The sequence below is a fragment of the Peromyscus californicus genome, unplaced genomic scaffold (genome assembly GCF_007827085.1).
Source record: "Peromyscus californicus insignis strain IS unplaced genomic scaffold, ASM782708v3 Scaffold_6__1_contigs__length_162567912, whole genome shotgun sequence".
In the NCBI taxonomy this organism is placed as follows: Eukaryota; Metazoa; Chordata; class Mammalia; order Rodentia; family Cricetidae; genus Peromyscus; species Peromyscus californicus.
In genome coordinates, this window is record NW_026294584.1 from 96656615 (window position 1) to 96677554 (window position 20940).

Genomic DNA, 20940 nt, shown 5'->3' on the forward strand with positions numbered 1-20940 from the left:
TGTGGAGATGTTCGCCTCCCTGGTCATTCCCTTTCTGTTCTTTCTTAGACACTTTAACTCTTGCTGGGAAGGGAAAGCATGCTGGTTTCTGTCCGCCCTTGGGACTTATGCTCCTGGGCCCCTTCCCCAGAAGAAAAGTAGCTCTCCCTCTCCAAGGAACCATCAACCCTTCTTGCTTTACAGAATAAAGATAAGCAAATAAAAGGTCGTTTCAAGTATTCCAATCTGAATATGAAAGCTTCAAATTGTACTTGAACACTTCTTTGCTTCTTTATATCTGACTTTTTGAAGCACTAAATAGCATTTGGGGAAAACTTGCTCTCTAAATATTTTTAAGCTAATAAGTCCAACATGGCTGGAGCAGTAATTACAAACTGAGAGGGAGCATGTGAACAAAGGATTAAGATGAAAGACCCTCAAAGCTTCTCTTATCCACAACGAGCAGACAACAGGCAAAGGTCGGCCTCCTCCGCTGGCTGGCTCAGAAGTGGGAATCTATGCAAGGTATGCAGCATTCTAGAGAGCACTTCCTCCATAAAATCACGGCTGGATCGAGGCATTTTAATTTCCCTACTCAAGTCTCTACTTCCCTAATTCGGAAATAGCCTTGAAAGCCAACAGTCTGGCTGTTTCCTTAGTGTGCAGAATGAAGCTGGAGTTCACGCAAGGCCTCCAGAAGATGCCATATGTAGGAGACTCTTTATCTGCCTGGGCTGGGAGCTCACCCAGTGTGAAATGGCTTTCCCCTGGAGGCATTTGCAGGGAAGAATTCTGTTAATTGTTTAACTTCATGGCAGCCTGTGGTGGTGAATAACATTGTGGCAAAAATAAACCAATGCAAACGTTGAAAAAAGAAAAAGCTGAGGGAAGTGGTGCTCAAGGAAGCTTTGAAAAACCTAACTCTAAGGAATTCCAGGAGCACTGTAGTGATGCCCCAGGTTATGAGTGTGTGGGGAAGGATATGAGAAGACTTCAAACGCCATTTGTGCTGACCTTCAGGTAGATGCACATGGTGAAGGCCGTAGAGATGCTCATGGTCAAGAACGTGCAGTGCTCTTGCAGAGGCCTAAGTTCAGATTCCAGCACCCACATCATGCACATCACAACTGACCGCAGCTGCAGCTCTGGAGGATCCATAGCCCTCTTCTGGCCTCCTCAGGCAGCTGCAGTCACACGGCATAGACTATGCACACGTATGCATAATTAAAAAATAAATCCTTGCTGGGCGGTGGTGGCGCATGCCTTTAATCCCAGCACTCGGGAGGCAGAGCCAGGCAGATCTCTGTGAGTTCGAGGCCAGCCTGGTCTCCAAAGCGAGTTCCAGGAAAGGCGCAAAGCTACACAGAGAAACCCTGTCTCGAAAAAAAAAATAAATAAATAAAATAAAATAAATCCTTTTAAAAAGAAACCAAAATAATCTCTTATCATTTCTAACCACTACACACCTCCATGGCCACACATGAGGAAGACTACAAACTGAATGTAATGAGTTCAGAAAAGTCCCTAAGCAAAAAGCAACAGTAATACCATCCCCTACCCCACCACCCGGTGAAAAGAAAGACTCTCATGTCCTCACAACATCATTTGCTGGGTCAGTTACCAGTAAAAGATTACAAGGCATGAAAAGAATCAAAAAAGAATGACCCTGGAATGGTGGCACACACCTGTAATCCTGGCACTCTGGAGGATGAGGCAGAAAGATCATGAGTTCAAAGCCAACCTGAGCAAGATCTGTTCAAAAATTAAGGAAGAAAGAAGGGAGCAGAGGAAGAAGGCAGGAAGGGAGAGAAGAAGAGCCGTAATAGACCCACGAGAAACAGGGCATTAGAAGCCGGGGAAACTGAGCCAATGAGCTTAAGTAAGTCACTTTAAATGAGTGAAAATTTCTAAACTCATTCTGTCCAAACAACTGAAGGTAAGCATGAAAACGGTATCCCATCAAATAGGAGTATCAGTATAGAGATGGCAAATGTTTCTCTAGAGAACCATTGGAAAATCCTGGTGTTGAAATTATAACTGAAATGAACAATTCACTAGAGTTGCTCAGCAGCAAGGTGAACATCCAGAAGGAACTTCAACCAACTTGAGCAAACGTCAATGGAGACTATCAGTCTAAAGAACAGGAAGAAGACAGAATTAAGAAAAATTAGTTATGACTCAACAGTACCGGCATGCACCGTAGCAATCCCAGACAGGCGTTCAGTAGAAGATTGACATGAGCTGTGTGGAGCTGGGGGATGGGGTCCTATTCAGGAGCCTAGATACTGTTCCCGTTTGTGCAGCCAGGCAAGCTATGGCAACCCCCCGGCCCCTGCTTCCATGATAAAGCCTCGATTTTAAAATAACACCATGACTCAATCGTAAGGCATCTCACAAAAGGGTGAGTGACTTCTAGTTCAAATGTTTTCAAAGCAGACATGGAGAGAAGGACAGATTTTAAGACCACCAATCGGGACACAGAGAGATGATGATGTAGAAGGAGTAAACAAGAAACAAGATAGCAAATCTGAGCCCTCAGGCCTTTCTCCACCTGCACTGACTAATCCTGCCTCTGCTAGCATACTTTCTTTTTTATGAATCTCCTCATTGTTAGAAAAGTCAAACTCTTTCGTAATAAATACTAATATATGATATGTCAAAGTAACATCAGACACTAAGTAGATTATAGTAGATGTTTCCTAAACTGATTTTCAACACACAGCTGTCTTTGGGGAAAATGAATTTCTCACATCAACAATGATGGGAGGAGTCACTTGATTCCCAAGGAGAACTGTCACTTGGTCTTTATCTAACAAGAGTTCCCCTTCCCTTTCATGTAAGTCAAGTGTCTTAGATTGCACGCATCCCATGGTGATGGACAGGAACTCTGATACAGGGTCGTACTCTGTGTGCACTCTATAGCTCTGGAGGTAGCCATACTTAGTGCCCACTCTCTCTTTGACAAACCTTACTTGTTCCCCCTTTCTTTGTATCTTACTGAGTTCTTGTTGAAGAGGACATAAGACCCAGGAGATACCAGTAACAAAACAGAGACAGAAAATACAGTCATATTTGAAGAAATTATGCCTAAAAATGTTTCAAACGTTAGGAAAAGCTTTCATAGACAACTAAGAAGCTTAATGAACTGGAGGTAGATTAAATTCAGAGACTGGAGCTTTGGCACATCATGAGCTATTAATAGCCCAAAGCAAAGGGAGAGTGTTGAAAATAGCAAGAGAAAAGCAAGTTGCCGTGGACTCGGGATCTCCAGTGTAATCAGCACTGACGATTGACTTCTGATAAGGATGCCTCGAAATTTCCTTGGAGGACAAAATAGACTTTTCAACAAACAGTACCGGAATAAATGGATACACGCACTCAAAAGAATAACGATGGTATCTGGTCACACACTATATAAAAAAAACTAGCTCAAAATGGATCAAAAACATAATTAAAAGATCTGCAATTATAAAGGTCTTAGAAGAAAATGAAAGTATAAAGAAATTCTTGTGACTTCGGGTTAGAAAATGACTTCTGGTTCATTACCATTGAGGAAAACATAGACAAATTTACTCAAAAAAAGATAAATACAAAGAAAAGCATAGATAAATTTACAAAGAAAATAAAGTTATTGAACATTAAAATTTTTGTGCTTCAGAAGACACTATGAAGGAAGTAGCTCTTCTTGCCATCTTTCCATGACAGCATAATGGTGAGCACAAATGCCCTGATAGGTGTTCTCTGGAGCACCACCAAAGCTGAGAAGGAGGTAAATGCCAGGTTCTTATCCAGCCACACTTCAAAGTCAGCTTCTCGTTTTTAACTGTGATGATGGAGCACTGGTGAATTTTAACTCACTGGTGATCACACAGTTGAGAAAATCATCACAAGCCTCACAGGCAGCTTAAACAAGTGTGAGGTGATGAGTCCCAACCCAAAGACCTAGAAAAATGCCACCGTGACCTGCTGCTGTCACATGTATTTTTTTTTCATTGTTCTGACAACCTCAGCCAGTATCATGGACCACAAAGAAGCAAGACAAAAACATACAGGAGGGAAAATCTTGGGATTCCTTTTCTGAGGATGTACAACTATGTGTAGATAAAGCACCTCAATGGGGAAAAAGAAAGTGAAACAATAATCCACAGAATGGGAGAGAACACGTGCAAATTGTAGAGTTGATAAGCCTAACATCTAGATTATTATACAAAGAAGTATCGCCACTCAACAGTAGGAAACGAAATTATCTGAATACAAAAATGAGTAAAAGAACTAAACAGACATTTATATAGGAAGATATAAAAAGGGCCAAACAAGTTCATAAGAAGAGGCATAATATCCCGTTCTTAATGGAAAGTGTGAATCAAAACTGCAGTGAGCTACCACTTCAAACCTACCAAGGTGCCTCTAATCACAGAAACGGGCAGTGTGGGGAAATTGGAATCGTCATTCTCTACTAGAGAGGATATAAAACGGTAATGGTTGTCTTGCAAAAACCGAGGCACTACTTTAAAAAGTTGATTGCAAGCTGAGTATAGGATCCAGCACTTACACCCATAGACAATATGGGATATATATATATATATATATATATATATATATATATATATGTACAAAAATATATTCATAGCAGCATAAAATATAAAAAAGGTTGAATGATTCAATGGTCATCAGTCAGTCAATGAGACAATGGGCTGATAGCTGTGTGTTCATATACAGTAGAATAATATTCAGCCATAAAAAGTCATTGGACCAGACTACACCATAGATGAACCTGGAAAGCTTTATTTTTTTTTCATTTTATTTATTTATTTATTTTTCTATTGTCAGCTTGATACAGTACAAATTCTTATCCTAACAGTGAAATGTTTCACTGAGACTTGCCCAGTGATTGAGTAAAACCAAAACTTATTATAAGCCACAGTCATCCTAGGGTCCCCCCTGCTATGTAGCCTCCCTGGTTCTGTGGGTTGCAGTCTGAAGACAGCAAAAAGGATACACAATGTATGTATTCTTTTATATGCAAAGTGCCTGATAGTAAACCCATAGAGGCAGAGAGTATACTAAGGGTCATCATAGTTTAATGGGGAAAGTAGCTTCCTTTGAGGACAAAGGAATGTTCTGGAATTAGAAGGCAGTGGTATTTGCACAACCATTTTAACATGTGAAAAAATATTGATTGCACACAAATGCTATCCTATGAATCATGTCTTAGCTAAAATAAAATAGAATAAAAATTGAGCATCCGCAGTATTTTTCGGTCATTGTTATAGGCTTGAATTTTGGTTGGGGTAGTTTGGGTTTGTTTTTATAATATGTGTGTAGATTTTCTATGCCACATGCTGTCCCTTGAGCAGATGTGTGTCCTTATTCTAAATGTTCCTCTAGGGAGCTGCAGAGCAGTTCGGAAAGAAATTTACATAATAATCTGCTTGCTTTAGAGGAGGAGACATAAAGAGAGGCTGAACTTCACAGACCTCAACCTTCCCTGGCCCAGGAAATTCCACATGGAATCACACATCGGAAAAAGTGAGATGGAGACCTCTTTCTTCATCATCCAAGAGTAAAGGGAACCCAGAGTGGCAGCACATGCCTGTGAGATGGAGGCAGGAGGATCAGGAGTTTAAGGCTATTCTTGGTTACATAGCAAGTCCAAGGCCAGCCTAGGATACGGGAAACCCTGACCGAAAAAATAACGGGGGGCGTGGAGGAGTGGAGGGGGGCGGTGGAGAATGTAAAACCACCATATTTTTTTAAGCACCTCTTGTGAAAATCTTAAAATATAGTAGTCCTCACATGAATCTGCTGTGGAAACCATGATGCAAGACTTCTACAAACAGCAGGGGAGATGGTGGGTCTACATTTGAGTTGTAGGTATTAGGGTCAATGCTTTAAGTCAGTGGTTCTCAACTTTCCTAATGTTCCAGCCCTTTAATACAGTTCCTCACTTCGTGGTGACCCCCAATCACAAAATTATTTTTGCTGCTACTTCATAACTGTAATTTTGCTACTGTTATGAATCATAATGCAAATATATCTGGAGATAGAGGTTTGCCAAAGGGGTCAGGACCCACAGATTGAGAACCACTGCTTTAAGAGGAAACAAGACTAGCATCAGTCAGCAAACCTTGGTCAGAAGGAGACACAGCTCCCATTTGTCTGTGTACTTGCTGCTGCTGTCTTGGCCTAGTACTTCGTGTGGTTAAGTCATTTGAAGACACTCCCAGAAAGCAAGGGAAAGAGTTCCTGCAAGGCCACTGATGAGCTCTGAAATCACTGAGGGAAGGACTTTCCAGCTAGGCAAGCAAGCAGCATGTTCAGGGACAGGGCACAAAGGAGTCAAGGCTCAGTACACCAGAGGAATGACGTTTTATTGTGTGATATTTTTGCATTGAGTCCCTTAAGTTCTCTAAGAGGAAAAAAAAACACCTTTATTAAATGTTAAACTATGGCCTTCTCGTTTCTTTAAAATGTAAACTAGTAAAAGTATGTCTGCCTCATTCTTTCAATAATTGGGGGAAAGTAATTAGTGCCCATGACACCAGTATCATGGAGAGCAATACCGGGGGCTTGGGGGAGCAGAGCAATGCCTGTGGAGGGTAGTAGAATAGTCCTCTCCACAAGGAGCTCCTCCCCAACCCATGGCAGAACTGGAGAATCCAGTCTCTTTTTGCTAATAGAACCAATTGGTTTTCCTATGGAATCCATTGAAAGAAGAAATCCAAGAGGAGTCTAGATATATGGCCCAATGGGTAAGAGCACTGTGGAGTGCAGTTTAGGGCCTAAAACCACATACAAAGCTAAATGTGACCAAGCATATGTGTAACCCGAATACTGTGGGATGGAGATAGCATGACTGGAGCTTTGCTTGCCACCAACCTAGCTCCAGTTTCAGTGAGAGACGCTGTCTCAAAGAAATAAGGCAGAGAGTGACACATCAAGGCACCCAACATCCGAGAGAGAGAGAGAGAGAGAGAGAGAGAGAGAGAGAGAGATCCAGGAGTGCTAAGATCCACTTGCTAATATCAGAAAATGAAATCTTCTCCAGGAAATGACATTTTAAACATTCTTGATTTCTTTTATTCCCACCCCAAAATACATATTCTAAACAACATCACATTTAAGTCCTGATCTTGTCATGATTACTGAAACCAGGTACCAATGCTATGACATTCTTACCTGCCACCATTACAGTGCAGTCCATGGAACTACTCCACTTTTTCATGACATTGATTTGTTCAGCCCTTTCTCCTTTCTGAATGTCAGGTAGCCCAGCCAGCCCCAGTCATCTTCATCTCAGTTTCTGTTGTGCGGAGCACACACTGAGAGCCCAGGAAACACTTGTGGACTAAAGAAACAAGTGCGTGCCCTGTGGCACTAAAGAGACCAGTTGAGATGACGTCATTTGAAAAATCAGTGGGTTTCTCCTCCTTTAACCGGAAGTGTCTTAGGGTAGAAATTCCAAATCCACCTTCCACCTTTGTGCTTTTTCTAGTTCTTCTTTTCCCTTTCTTCTCTCTAGCTTTGTCCTTGGGGTAGTGGTCAAAGCCAAGCATGCTTTCTCTGACGCTTTGCTTTCTCATATTTCTCTGAAGTCTTGACCCCTTGAACTGTGTGGCTGCTTGCCCACCTCCATGCCTACCTGAAAAGGCGTAGACTTTTCTCCTTCTCCCTCCTCCAAGTAGCTGCCAGGATTTACAGCTTGCCTGCCCTGTTGCTTTTCTCTCAAACTCTAATAAATTGAGCTTTGAACTTCAGAAAATAAAAGCAGAAAGAAGAGATTTAAAAGAAAAACTCAAGGATATGGTTGTGCACACTCAGCCTGGGAAGCAGGGGAGCCTAGTTCTATTTCCAGGTCCAGAAAACAAGCTGCAGGACCTGGTCAAGGACTTACCACTGACCACAGTGTCTGTTTGCTGTGGAACAATCTTTTTGTACACTATGAATATTTGTTACTCTCATTGATTTTAATAAAGGGCTAAATGGCCAATAGCTAGGCATGTAGAGGTTAAGGGGAACTTATGGACAAAAAGAGAGCATGGGATAGAGGAGAGCAAAGTCACCAGTGAGACACAGAGATGAACATGCCATGCTGAAAAAAGGTACTACCACATGGTAGATCATAGGTAAGAATTATGGGTTAATTTAAGTTGTAAGAGCTAGTGGGTAACAAGTCTAAGCTATTGATCAAGCATTTATAATTAATACTAAGTCTCTGTGTCAATTATTGGGGAGCTGGCAGTCCCAATGAAAAACCCCACCTACATCTACTATCTATAAAAATTAGCAAAAATGAGGCAGTAGAACAAAGGGGTCTCTAAGGAAGTAATCAGTTCCAGCATCCGCAGAATCTCATAAGCACTCAAGTCAGTGAAGTGCCATCTTCATGAAGCATTTTACAAGATAGGTGGATGCTCGTTTGCATATGAGAAGAATGCCGTTATTTATAGTGTGCATAGAGTCTAAGCTCCAAATCAGTATTAATATGCTGCCTAATGATTTAATTATGTAGATATCTAAATTAAGCAGCTTGCTTACCACACTTTGTCCATTAGGAAGATAGAGAGGCATTTGGTCTCTGTAGTAACCTCTACCCCAAGGGCATAGAGAAAGAGCAAATCTCAGAATGGGTTCTATGCAAATGACAAGAGTGAATCATTTTCATATACTCTAAGTTGGGATCAACATATATGGTTTCATTTCCTGATGATAACCAGGTTTTCTCTTTGTTTAAAAAAAAAATGCTGCCCCACCTTGCCTGTGCCCACATGAACCGAGCAGATCTCCACGCACCGAACATCCAGAGAGTCGTGCTGCGCACCAACCAAGCAGACATGGGCACAGCGATGATGGCCAGACTGGGGCTGGGGTTGCTGCTTCTGGCACTGCTCCTGCCCACACAGATCTATTGCAACCAAATATCTGTTGCACCATTTTCAAGTAACCAGACTATCTCTACTGCCCCAAATCCAACTAATGCCACCACCAAAAGCAGGTGGCAGTGCCCTGCAGTCAACGGCGGGTCTCCTTGTGGTCTCACTTTCTCTTCTACATCTCTACTGTTAGAGACTCGGGCCAAGTAATGTCTCTACTTCCCCATCTTCTAGACCCACCCCAATGGTAACCACAAGTTCAGTGTGACCTGGAAGAAACAGGTCCACATCAAATCTGCTATTACCACCCCTCAACAGAAAACCTTGAGAATTCATGTGAAGGATGTGACAGATGGTGAATGCCAATATTGAATCTGCTGGAGTTTTATGTTTAAGATGTGATAACATCTGAAGTTGACATGATTTCCTTGAATGTGACTTAAGAAACATGGACATTTAGAACTGTAACTTGAAATCAAGCATAGGTTTTATGTAGAGATAAAGATGGTATGTAGGATGGAGATTGTTTTCATTGGCTCATTCAACCTCTAAGGCCATAACACAGATAGGTGAAATTAAAAGGCTTCTCTGATGCTATTTATGTATATGTTGGAAGGAACTACCAGGTGTTACTTTAAATCCTCAGTGTATTGTTTCATTGCTACTAATTTAATATGCTAAACTCTAGTTAAGTTCCACATTGTCAAATTGTTCTCTTTGGAATTGAGCATAATACCCCCTCCTGTGGCTTTAGGTTTGGCATTATATTTGACCTTTATTAGTAACTGACATGTACCAGGCAAGGATGGATTGGAATCCACCCCCAAATCCAGCCATCACTGAATAAATCTTACTTCAAATCTCAAAAAAAAGCTGATATTCTCTCTTTCCCTCTCCTTTCTTTCATTTTTTAGCCTTGCTTTGCCCCTATGTTCTCCTCACCTCATTCACTAAATATTTCCTCATTTACCCTACATAATTTTTATTCTCATGCAATGCTTTGTATTGGTTTTGCTGTTTTCTGCTTCTTACTCACTGATGATTTCTTAGTAAACTCTGATCAGTGTAAGTGTATTTCTATGTGTGTGTAGTTTGATGTTGCTGTAGTTACAGACATTTGTTTTCATCTCTCAGAATAGTACCAGGACTGAACTCTCAAGAAACGACAGTTCAACCACGTTGCCAATAGATACACAAACTCGTAAGTGAATACGTTTCAACACAGAAGCTCAATGAACATGAAAAGTCACAGCAACATGACTCCTCCAAAAGAGTTCAACTCCTCAACTAGAGAACTTCAGAGTGCTGACAGGTGGGGACTTCAAAATTCACTTGGTAAAAATAATCAATGACCTCAAAGAGAATACGAGCAAGCTGATGAGTTCAGTGCAGGATCTGGAGAGGAAAGCTGGCAGCAAGAGGAAAAATGGAAGGGGAAATCAACAGCATGTAAGAAAAAAGTCAGCGAGAAAGTCAAGATTCTGGAAAAAAATAGCAGTGATATAAATGAAAAACTTAGTGAGCAAATCAGAGGTTAAACACACACACACACACACACACACACACACACACACACACACACACAGTGAAAGCATCACCAACAGTCTCCAGTTTTGCAGAAGAAATGGAGGACAATGTCAAGGAAATGCTACATTCAAACGTCTGTAGAGAAAAACATAGATAATGAGCATGACCATAATGCCCAAGAATGTTACAATGTGATTAAGAGTCTAAATCAAAGATGCTAAAAGATAGAAGGGACTTATCTAAAAACTAGAGCACAGAGAATCTGTTTGATAGAATTATAGCAGAAAACTCATGGAAGTAGCCAACCACTTTCTTGATTGGATTAAAGGCCCACTCCACATATTGAGACACATATTTGGCACTGTTATGAGGACCAAGAACCTGTATCTAAACAGGTCATAATCCCTGGGGGAGAATCGAGTACTATCACTCTACTAAGTGGACAAACTACTGAATCAGTCATTAATAACATCATTAAACACATACATTAGTACCTCTCTCAGCCCTCACTAGAGAAGCTTCTTTTTGTAGTAGTCTTTAATTCAGAGACCCACAGCTAGTCAAGGTGCAGAGAATTAGAGAATAGGAAATATTCATCCCTAAATAATATATCTATATCACACACACACACACACACACACACACACACACACACACACACATACACACACACATACACACACACACACACACACACACACACACACACACACACACACCTAGGCTCAGGCATCATTTCAGAAGAGGGGGTAGAAAGAAGGTAAGAGCCATAGGTGACAGATGACTATAAATAAACAGAGTTTTCTGGACATATCAAAGCAGTTGAACACAAACTCATGGCAGTTGAGGCAGCATGCACAAGACTCGTTCAAGTTCAATCAAGACAAAATCCCAGCATGGAGATGGTGAAGTGAGCACCAAGTCCCACCCCTAACTCAGATGCTATTGACAACTGACAGCTTCTGGGAGAAGGGGAATAAATTTTCTGGCCCCCAGAAGTCTGACATGCTCCAGTGGAAGGCCACATATGATGGTTTGAATGAAAATGGTCCTCATAGGCTCATACGTTTTAATGCTTGGTCCTTTGTTGGTGGAACTGTTTGGGAAGGATTGGGAAATATGGCCTTGTTGAAGGAAATGTGTCATTGGGGGTGGGTTTTGAGGGTTCAAAGGACTCCTGTTATTCTCAGTTCTTTCACCCTCTCTCTTTCTCTGCATCATAGTTGTGGATCAAGGTGTGAATGCTTAGCTGTTCCTTCACTCTGTCATGGACTCTAACCCTCTAAAACCATAAGTCAAATGAGCACTTTTTTTATAGCTTGTCTTGGTCATGGTGGTTTATAACAGCAATAGAAATGTAATTAAAGACACCACACATCCAAGAATATATAGGCAACACAAATGGAACCTTGTGTGTTTAAATGGGAGAGGAGGTGAATTTAGGTAGGTAGCAAAGGAGGTAGAGCTAAGATCTGAGAGTAGTTGAAGTAGTTGGAGGAGGGGGAGATAGGATTAAAAAGAAACATTGCACAAAATCCTCAATGAACTAAAAAAATAGAAAAAATAAATACAAATAAATTTTTCATAAAAAACTATAAATTTTTAAAAGAAAATTCTGGTCACTGTCAACAACAATATCTAAATGAGGTTAAGGAGCAGGAAGCAGGCTAAAGAAAAAGAAAATGAGTGTGAACTCACACTATGACACCCTTAACACCAAATGTGTGGACATGGAACTCCATGGAAGCACATTAAATTCAGAAGCAAAATCATCTCTATGGGAAGAAGAAAAGAAAGTGTACTCCTCCCAACACCACACCTTAACTATCTGATTTACTTCAAAGAGTAAATGGAAAATTGAAAAGACACCAGGTGGTGGTGGCACACATCTTTAATCCCAGCACTCAGAAGGCAGGGGAGGGGATCTCTGCGAGTTTGAGGCCAGTCTGGTCTACAGAGCAAGTTCCAGGAGAGGCTGCAAAGCTATCCAGAGAAACCCTGTCTTGGAAAAAAAAAACAAAAGAAAAGAAAATTGAAAAGGCATGGCAGATGAGGAAAGAGATGTACACACAGATGAGACTGTCTTTTTAAAAATGTTGTATATTATATGAAAAACAATCAGATATGCAGCCAAACACATGGAAGAACAACAGGGTTCATGGACTTAATTTGATTGCAATATACTGTACATTATCTAGATAATAGGGTTTTGGTCATATACTATGTTACATTGTGGTACCAACCCAGTGGGAAATATTAACACAGCTAAACAACTGTGAGTGTGTTAAAGAGAAAGGGATTGTGTGGGCAAGCAAAACTCTTTCATCTGAGCTCTAATCAAATGTAAAATTAGATGTCCTAAGATTTACTCCCTGTACATTCCAACAAGAAGAAACTGTAATAGCTCTCTCCAAGAAACACATGGGGAAAATAAAAAGAAAAGAAGAAAATAACACATTTCCCATCATCTCCACTTAGCGTTTCTCTTATGTGTTCCTGTTGAGTAACTGAAGATAAAATTAGCAATGCCTGGAAACTTACAAAGATCTTACACTTTTGTTTTTAGTGCCTCTTAAGCCAAGCTTTCATTTTTTCCTTTAAATAAATGTTATTATCTTTTTGTTATAAAAATAATTCATAAGTTTTAGTCTGCCCCAACTGCTATTAAAAAGTAGAAGGCTTAACCAACACAAGTTTAATTTCTCATAGTCTGAAGGCTAAGGCCGTCAAAGTTCAAGGCCCTAGCAGGGTTAAGTAATGTCTGTCTTCCTGACTTGCTGATAGCTGCCTTCACACTCTGTCTATACACATGTGAGGGAGGGATTGAGTGCCCCAAGGCCTCTTCTTATAAGGGCACTAATCTTATTGGGTCAGGGTTCCATCCTTATGGCCTCAGTTAAGCTTAATTATTTTCTTCTTGGAAGATAGTAACATTGTGGGTTAGCATTTCAAAAATAGAAATTGAGGCATGACATGCAACATGTCGGCTTCCAGCATTGTGCTCATTTTAGAAAATATAGAAATCATGAATAGGCAGATGACTATAAAAAAAATCTTTATCTTAGTTCCCACAGAGGACTATCATCAACACTCTGCTACTTTTTTCCAAGTCTCCTTTTTAACCTATAGAAAAATAAAACTCTAAATAGAATTATGTTAATGGCAGTATCTTCTAAATATTTATTTTCATTAGTAATATTGAGATTTTTAGCATGAGAAATAGCATAGACATGATCTAAAGGGAAGGAGCCAATGGGAAAACCAGGGTCAGTTCCTAGATTTGTGTGTCATGTGGTTCCAAGCTAAAGTTATGGGGGGAGGGGTGGTCTTAGAGAGCCTACCAACCAAAAACATTGACTCAAGAATGTTTGTTGGTCTAATTTTTGACAACAGGGCAAAAGCAATTTAGTGGGGAAGATGTAACTGTATTAGTCAATATAACAAGTTGTAGCAGGTCTTTCTTTGGACCTCCAGCTCCCAAATAATGACATGGAGACTTTTTATTAATTGTGAAAGCTTGGCCTTAGCTTAGGCTTGTTCCCAACTAGCTCTTAAAACTTAAATTAGGCCGGGCGGTGGTGGCGCACACCTTTAATCCCAGCACTGGGGAGGCAGAGCCAGGCAGATCTCTGTGAGTTCGAGGCCAGCCTGGGCTACCAAGTGAGTCCCAGGAAAGGCGCAAAGCTGCACAGAGAAACCCTGTCTCGAAAAACCAAAAAAAAAAAAACTTAAATTAACTCATTTGTATTAATCTGTGTTCTGCCACGTGGTTCATTACCTCTCCTCAGTACTGTACACCCGACTTCCTCCACGGCTGACTGGTAAATCTCTCATGCCTCCAATTCTTTTCCAGAGTTCCTATCTCTCTCCATAAGCCCTGCCTATCCTCTCCTACCTAGCTATTGGCCATTCAGCTCTTTACTAAGCCAATAAGAAGGTGCCTTAGGCAGGTGAGGTTAAGCAGAGATACATCTTCTCTCAGTATACAAAAAGATTATCCCAACAAGTAGGAATTCATTTCTCTCTCTCTCTCTCTTTCTCTCTCTCTCTCTCTTTCTCTCTCTCTCTCTCTCTCTCTCTCTCTCTCTCTCTCTCTCTCTCTCTCTCCATTTCCTGCCCTTCCTTGCAGAATTTATTACAAGCAACTTTCTTTTATAACTATGGGGTCCAGGTAAGAAACCCTGAAGTCAACAGGCATGCAGGAAAGCAGCCATGTAGCCTGGAACTCTATAAGCGTGACTCAGAACCCTAAAAAAAATAAATTGAGCCCAGGGCCCAGCCTTGTTGAATCTGACATCGGCAATGAATACCTGGCACCTTCATCATGAAGCTAAGCAAACATGCCTGACTCCCATGTCAGGAGAAATTGGAAGAAACCAATTCAATTGCCAGCTCAACTCCTGTCTGATGCCAAAAGATAGATCAGTAGGTCAGTGTCAAATGATAATGTTGGAATGCTAGAATGGGCAAAGACTGTAGTTTCCTTTCTACCTGAATTGTGGAGCTCTTGAATCTTGTCTAAAAGTTTTAGTCCCTCTTCAAGAGGTTCCATTTGGACAGGGGAGATGACTCAGTGGGTAATGTTCTTGCTACACTCACGTAAGGACCTGGGCTGTGCTCCCTGGGATCCACTTAGAAGCTAGACACAGTAATGTACACCTGTAACTCCAATGCTGGGAGGTAGACATAGGTGGATCCCACAGGCTCAGTGGCTAACTAGTCTATCTGAAACAGCAAGCTGTAAATTCAATGAGACACCTTGTATCAAAGTAAAACAAATTTAAATGAGGCTGGAGAAGTGTCTTAGCAGTTAGGTGCAACTGATAGTCTTACAATGAACTCAAGTTCAGTTACCAGCACCTACACTGGACAGCTCACAACTCCTATAACTCCAGCTCCAGGGGATTTGATGCCCTCTTCTGGCCTCCACAGGCACTGCATCCATAAACATGGACCCTCACATATAATGCACATAATTCATTTTTTTTAATCTTTAAAAAACATGAAGTAGAGCCATGACTGAGAAAACACACACCAATAGATGAAGGAGGGGGAGAAGGAGAGATCCAAGATATTTCTTCATTTTCACTAATTCAGCATCTATTGAGTGTGGACTTTAATGACATCAGCAAAAATTTCCCACAAAGGGACATAGAATAACACATGAACAACTAGAAATTGTGTGTGCTCAAACTTTACAAAGAATGAACTCAAAATAAATTATAGATCTAAAAATGAAGTAGAAAAAACACAGGGGATATATCACTTTTACTTAGAATGAGGCAAAGAATTTTTACAAGCCACAAACAGCACAATCTAAAGAAGATAAGATTAGTAAGTTTGACTTTATCAATATTAAATATTTTTGCACTACAAAAAAAACTAATGGCAGTGGGACACAAATAACAGTTTGAAATAAGTCCTTGCAAATATTATATTTATGTGCGTTCTTTCAACTCTAGAGTACACAAATCACAAAGCTCAACAACACCAAAATAAATGCATATCAATTAAGAAATTGGCAAAAAATGAATTTATACATTAAAAAATGTTCAGCATCATTAGTCATAAGGGTGGTTCAAATAATTAGAAACCACAACCCAACTAGTGGTTAACTTCCAAATATCAAAACCACCAAATGCTAAGAATGAAACAGAGCAACTGAAGCGCTCACCCACTGCTAATAGGAGTGTAAAGTTGTGTATCCTCTCTGGAAAACAGTTTTTCAGAATCATCGTGTGTGTGTGTGTGTGTGTGTGTGTGTGTGTGTGTGTGTGTGTGTGTGTAAAGGTGTGAAACAAGAAATGAGAACATAAAAGGAGGAAAGGGAAGGGAGAGCAGTAGGGTAATGAAACACAGGTGACATGAAAGCAGAAGGAAACCCAGCTGGGGGCAGAGTGTCAGCAGGTGAAAGGCAGGCACAGGGAAGAACCCACTGTTGTTACTTTGCTTACCAGTTATGCTGGCAAGCTGACCTCTAAATATTTATGTTTGTACAAATAGACCCGGGCTGCTCTCCACCTTGGTCAGAGAAGCATCTTTTTGCAGTGTGCAGCGGTCAGTGGAGAAAAACATGGCTGGTCACAATGCTGAGAATGAGAGACCAAGCTCTCAGTTCTAAATTGGACTTCCTTATAACCCCCAGCTCTAAATCAGACATCCTTATCACCTTCATTACCATGTGCCAAGTCTTGGGGAACATTTCAGAAGTGGCGATAGAAAGAATGTAAGAGCCGGAGGATTGGGGAAAGTGTTCTGAAGTGGTGTTCTCTGGACATGACAGGACTTCTATAGTTAAGAATACACATCAGCTGTGGTTATCTGCATAACACATGAATAAGGTCAAGCCAGCCAAACTTACAGTATAGATGGGGTTGATCTTTTCCAGACTCCACACCTTTCTGGGGAGCTTTTGGTAGCTGCTTGCTGTTTGGGGAAGGAGAATTGTTTATATTTTAGCATGTCCCCACTGGTAGACAGCCCATGCTTCAGTAAATGACCTTATACTCATGAACATATGGGCAGTACTAATTGAGTTTAACTGGTTATTATTGAAGAAAGAAAACGAGAAGAAGGAGGAGAGGAAGAAGAATAAAAGAAGAGGAGGAGAAGGAGGAAGAGGAGGAACTGGAAGAAAGACATGTTAGGAAATATGGGAGGAACTGGAAGATGGTAAGAGGAGATATATATAATCATATTTCATTGTATACATGTATGAAATACTCAAAAATAAAGAAAAATATAATTTAAAACAAGTTAAGGGGAGGATGAGAAGGAGGACCAATAAAAATAAAGTATTATGAAAATTCCATAAAGAAATCCATCACCTAGAAGAGAAAGTGAGCTTATGTATTCATAAACTCAATGTAGGGGTACACACCTGTAATCACAGCACTCAAGGGGTGGAGGCTGGAAGATCAGAAACTCAAGGTTAATCTATGCTACACAGCAAGTGAGAAGCCCGCCTAAATACCTGAGACTGTCAAAAAAACAAAAGCAATCCAGTGCAGAAGACTTCAGGAATGGCTCCAGAAGGCAGAAAACCAGAGCTGGGGAGAAAGAAGACAAGCAGGTGGCACTCCTGGTCCCACCCACTCATTGTACAGAGGACAGCCTCCTGAACAGGACACCAATAGTGTAAACACTAGATCAATAATTAATAAATGGAACCTCATAAAACTGAAAAAGCTTCTGTAAGGCAAAGGACACCATCAATAGAACAAAATGACAGTCTACAGAATAGGAAAAGATCTTCACCAAATCCACATCTGACAGAGGGCTTATTTCCAAAATATATAAAGAACTCAAGAAACTAGACATCAACAAATCAAATAATACAATTTTAGAAAATGAGGCATAGATCTAAAGAGAGAATTATCAACAGAGGAATCTCAAATGGTCAAGAAACACTTAGAGAAATGTTCAACATCCTTAGCCATCAAGGAAATACAAGTCAAAACAACTCTGAGATTCCATCTTATACCTGTCAGAATGGCTAAGATCAAAAACACAAGTGACAGCTTATGTTGGAGAGGATATGGAGTAAGGGGAACACTCCTCCATTGCTGGTGGAAGTACAAACTTGTACAGCCATTATAGAAATCAGTATGGCGGTTTCTTAGAAACCTTGGAATTAATCTACCACAAGATCCAGCTACACCACTGTTGGGCATACACCCAAAGAATGCTCAATCATACCACAAGGACACTTGCTCAGCTATGTTCATATCATCTTAATTTGTAATAGCCAGGACCTGGAAACAACCTAGATGCCCCTCAACTGAAGAATGGATAAAGAAAATGTGGTACATTTACACAGGAGTATTGCCCAACTGTTTGAAGGCAAATGGATGGAACTAGAAAAAAAACATCCTGAGTTAAGTAACCCAAATCCAGAAGGACAAACATGATTGGTATCTAGCCCAATTGTGATCAGAGAGGCTTTATCTAGCAACTGATAAAAACAGATGCAGATCCATAGGTGGAGCTTTAAGTGGAGCTCAGAAATCCTGCAGAAGAAGAGGAGAAAAGATCATGGGAGACACAGGGGTCAAGGACACCACACACACACACACACACACACACACACACACACTCAAAAAAAAAAACCCCACAAGATCAACTAACCTGGGATCATAGGGACTCACAGAGACTAAACTGACAACTAAGGAGCTTATATGGGACTAACCTAGGTACTCTGTATGTATGTTACAGTTGTGTATCTTGGTCCTCTTGTGGGACTCCTAACAGTGGAAACAGGGGCTATCTCTGACTCTTTTACTAGCTTTTGGTACCCTACTCCTCACACTGGATCATCTTGCCAATCCTTAATACATGGAGAGGTGTTTAGTCTTAAGGCAACTTGATATGACATGTTTTGTTGATATCCATGGGAGATCTGCCCTTTCCTGAATAGAAGTGAAGGAGGAGTGGATTGGAGGGGTAGGAACGGGTTGGGTGAGGTGTGGGGACTGGGAGGAGATAAGGGAGAGGAAACTGCTGCTGGGATGTAAAATAAATAAATAAACTTAAAAAAGAATTTTAAAAAAATTATCACCATATGCATGAGTGAGGTGTGTGTGTATGTGTGTGTGTGTGAGAGAGACAGAGACAGAGACAGAGAGACCAAGACAGAGACAGAGAGAGGAAAGAAAGAGAAAGGAGAGGGAGGAGAAAGGACTACTCAGGTAAATATAGCTCATCCTTCACAAGTTTAATATATGTGTGTCTATACACACACACACACACACACACACATATATATATATACATACATACATACACACACACATACATACATACATACATACATACATACATATATACACAATTTGACCAAGTTCTTTGCCACTTCTTTATAACAAACTTTACCTGGAGTTTCAAACAGCAAAAATCTGTATATAAAACTCCTAGCAACCTCATGCATAACTACTAATACCTGGACACACTCCAAGTGTCTTTCAGCAGCTGAATAGCCAAACAAACTGGTTGCATCCACACCACAGGATGCTGCTCATCAATAGCAAGGAATGGACTGTTGATGGACAGCCATATTAATGAAGTTCAAGGGCATTAAAAAGGGGAGATTTTATTTACATGAGACAAAATACAAAGTGATTCTGGAACTCACAGGCACTGTGACCATGGACACAGGACCTGCACAAGATGAAGCCTGTCACTATTCCATGATGGATGGAGGAGGAACTCATGAGGCCTTGCCTTGACCTGGGGAGCTGTTGGTCGTGGATTGCTGAGGAAGGGGTTATTTTTTTCAGTGGTGTAGTGGTGACTAAGCTGCCTATGATCTAGTAAATGACCACTACCTCAGGCTCCTACAAGCAACCTTGATTAAACTCAGTGTTTACAAAGATATGAAACAGAAGGAGAGCTTATTGGGGTTCAGCAGGAGTGGGGGTGAGGGTATCAGGGAGTGAGAGAGGGTAATGGGGACTGAGAGAGAGTCATAAGGAGGGAAAGAGACAAAAAATCCATTGTATACATGCAAGAAATTTTCAAAGAGTGATATTTTAGAAAGAATACAAAATGATCTTGGTTGTCAGTGGTTAAGGTGCAGAAGTATCTGACTATGAAGGAATGCCCTAGAGGAGTTTCCTGGGGTGGCAGAATTAATGATTCTGTGTCCTGGTTTTGCTGATGGTTACAGGGATCTATTTATATGTCACAGAGCACACAGTGACACACAAGAAAAGAAATCAATTATACTGTGTACCAGCTTTAAAAATAAAACTGTCAAAGTTTTCAAAAGAACTTAATCTCTCTTGGTCAAAAGTTCTATGGAAGCCATGCTATCCTCAACAAAATGCAGCTGTCTTCTCACCATATGTATGATCTCAGATGAGACCCTCTGAGACTGGGCCTGACTCAGACTTCCTGCCTTGCCAAATTCTAAGCTTTCAAGGCTCTAATGAAACTTAGTATCATAGGCATATGGCCAAGAGGGACATGCTGCACATCCAGAAGTCACCAGACATGTCTGTGCTGTGCATGATAGCCATGAAGAAGATGATATGTTGAAGAAGTAGACAGAAGCCTACTTAAAGGAACCATTCAGCTGCTTATACACAAATCCTGCTCTTACAGTCAGGGTCTAAAATTGCATTACCACTTCTTGATGTGAGTTCTGCTCAGAATCTTGCACACTGTTTCTCTGGAGGTCAAACAAAAGGGCTCATGAACTGAATCAGGAAAGAAAAGCAAGTGGTGGTACAGAGGTGAGTGGGAAAGAGCGTCTTCCAGTGACTGTTAAATCACAAGACATCCTTACAGAGGCTTTGCATTTGCCTGTTTCATTCTTGTACTACCCGCCTCCTTCCTTTATTTCAGCTCAAGATAAGTTTGTTATGTCTCCCCTCCCCTGTCTTTCCACTGTCTTGTCTTTTTACATTATACTCTCAGAGCTTCCTCATTCACCTTTCTCAATTCAACTGTCTGCCAACTTTTGCAACTGCTAAATTTGTCATATGGTTTCAGGTCTCCCTGTTTGGTGTCCTTCAACTGCATGGAAAATCCAAATGACCAATGACTTAAGTCAGCATCACAT

General features: G+C 40.7%; 1 pseudogene; it reads left to right on the top strand.

The window, feature by feature from the left end:
* The first annotated feature begins 8813 nt into the window (after positions 1–8813).
* LOC128098547 (signal transducer CD24-like) lies at positions 8814–9045 on the top strand (annotated as a pseudogene).
* The last annotated feature ends 11895 nt before the right edge of the window (positions 9046–20940 follow it).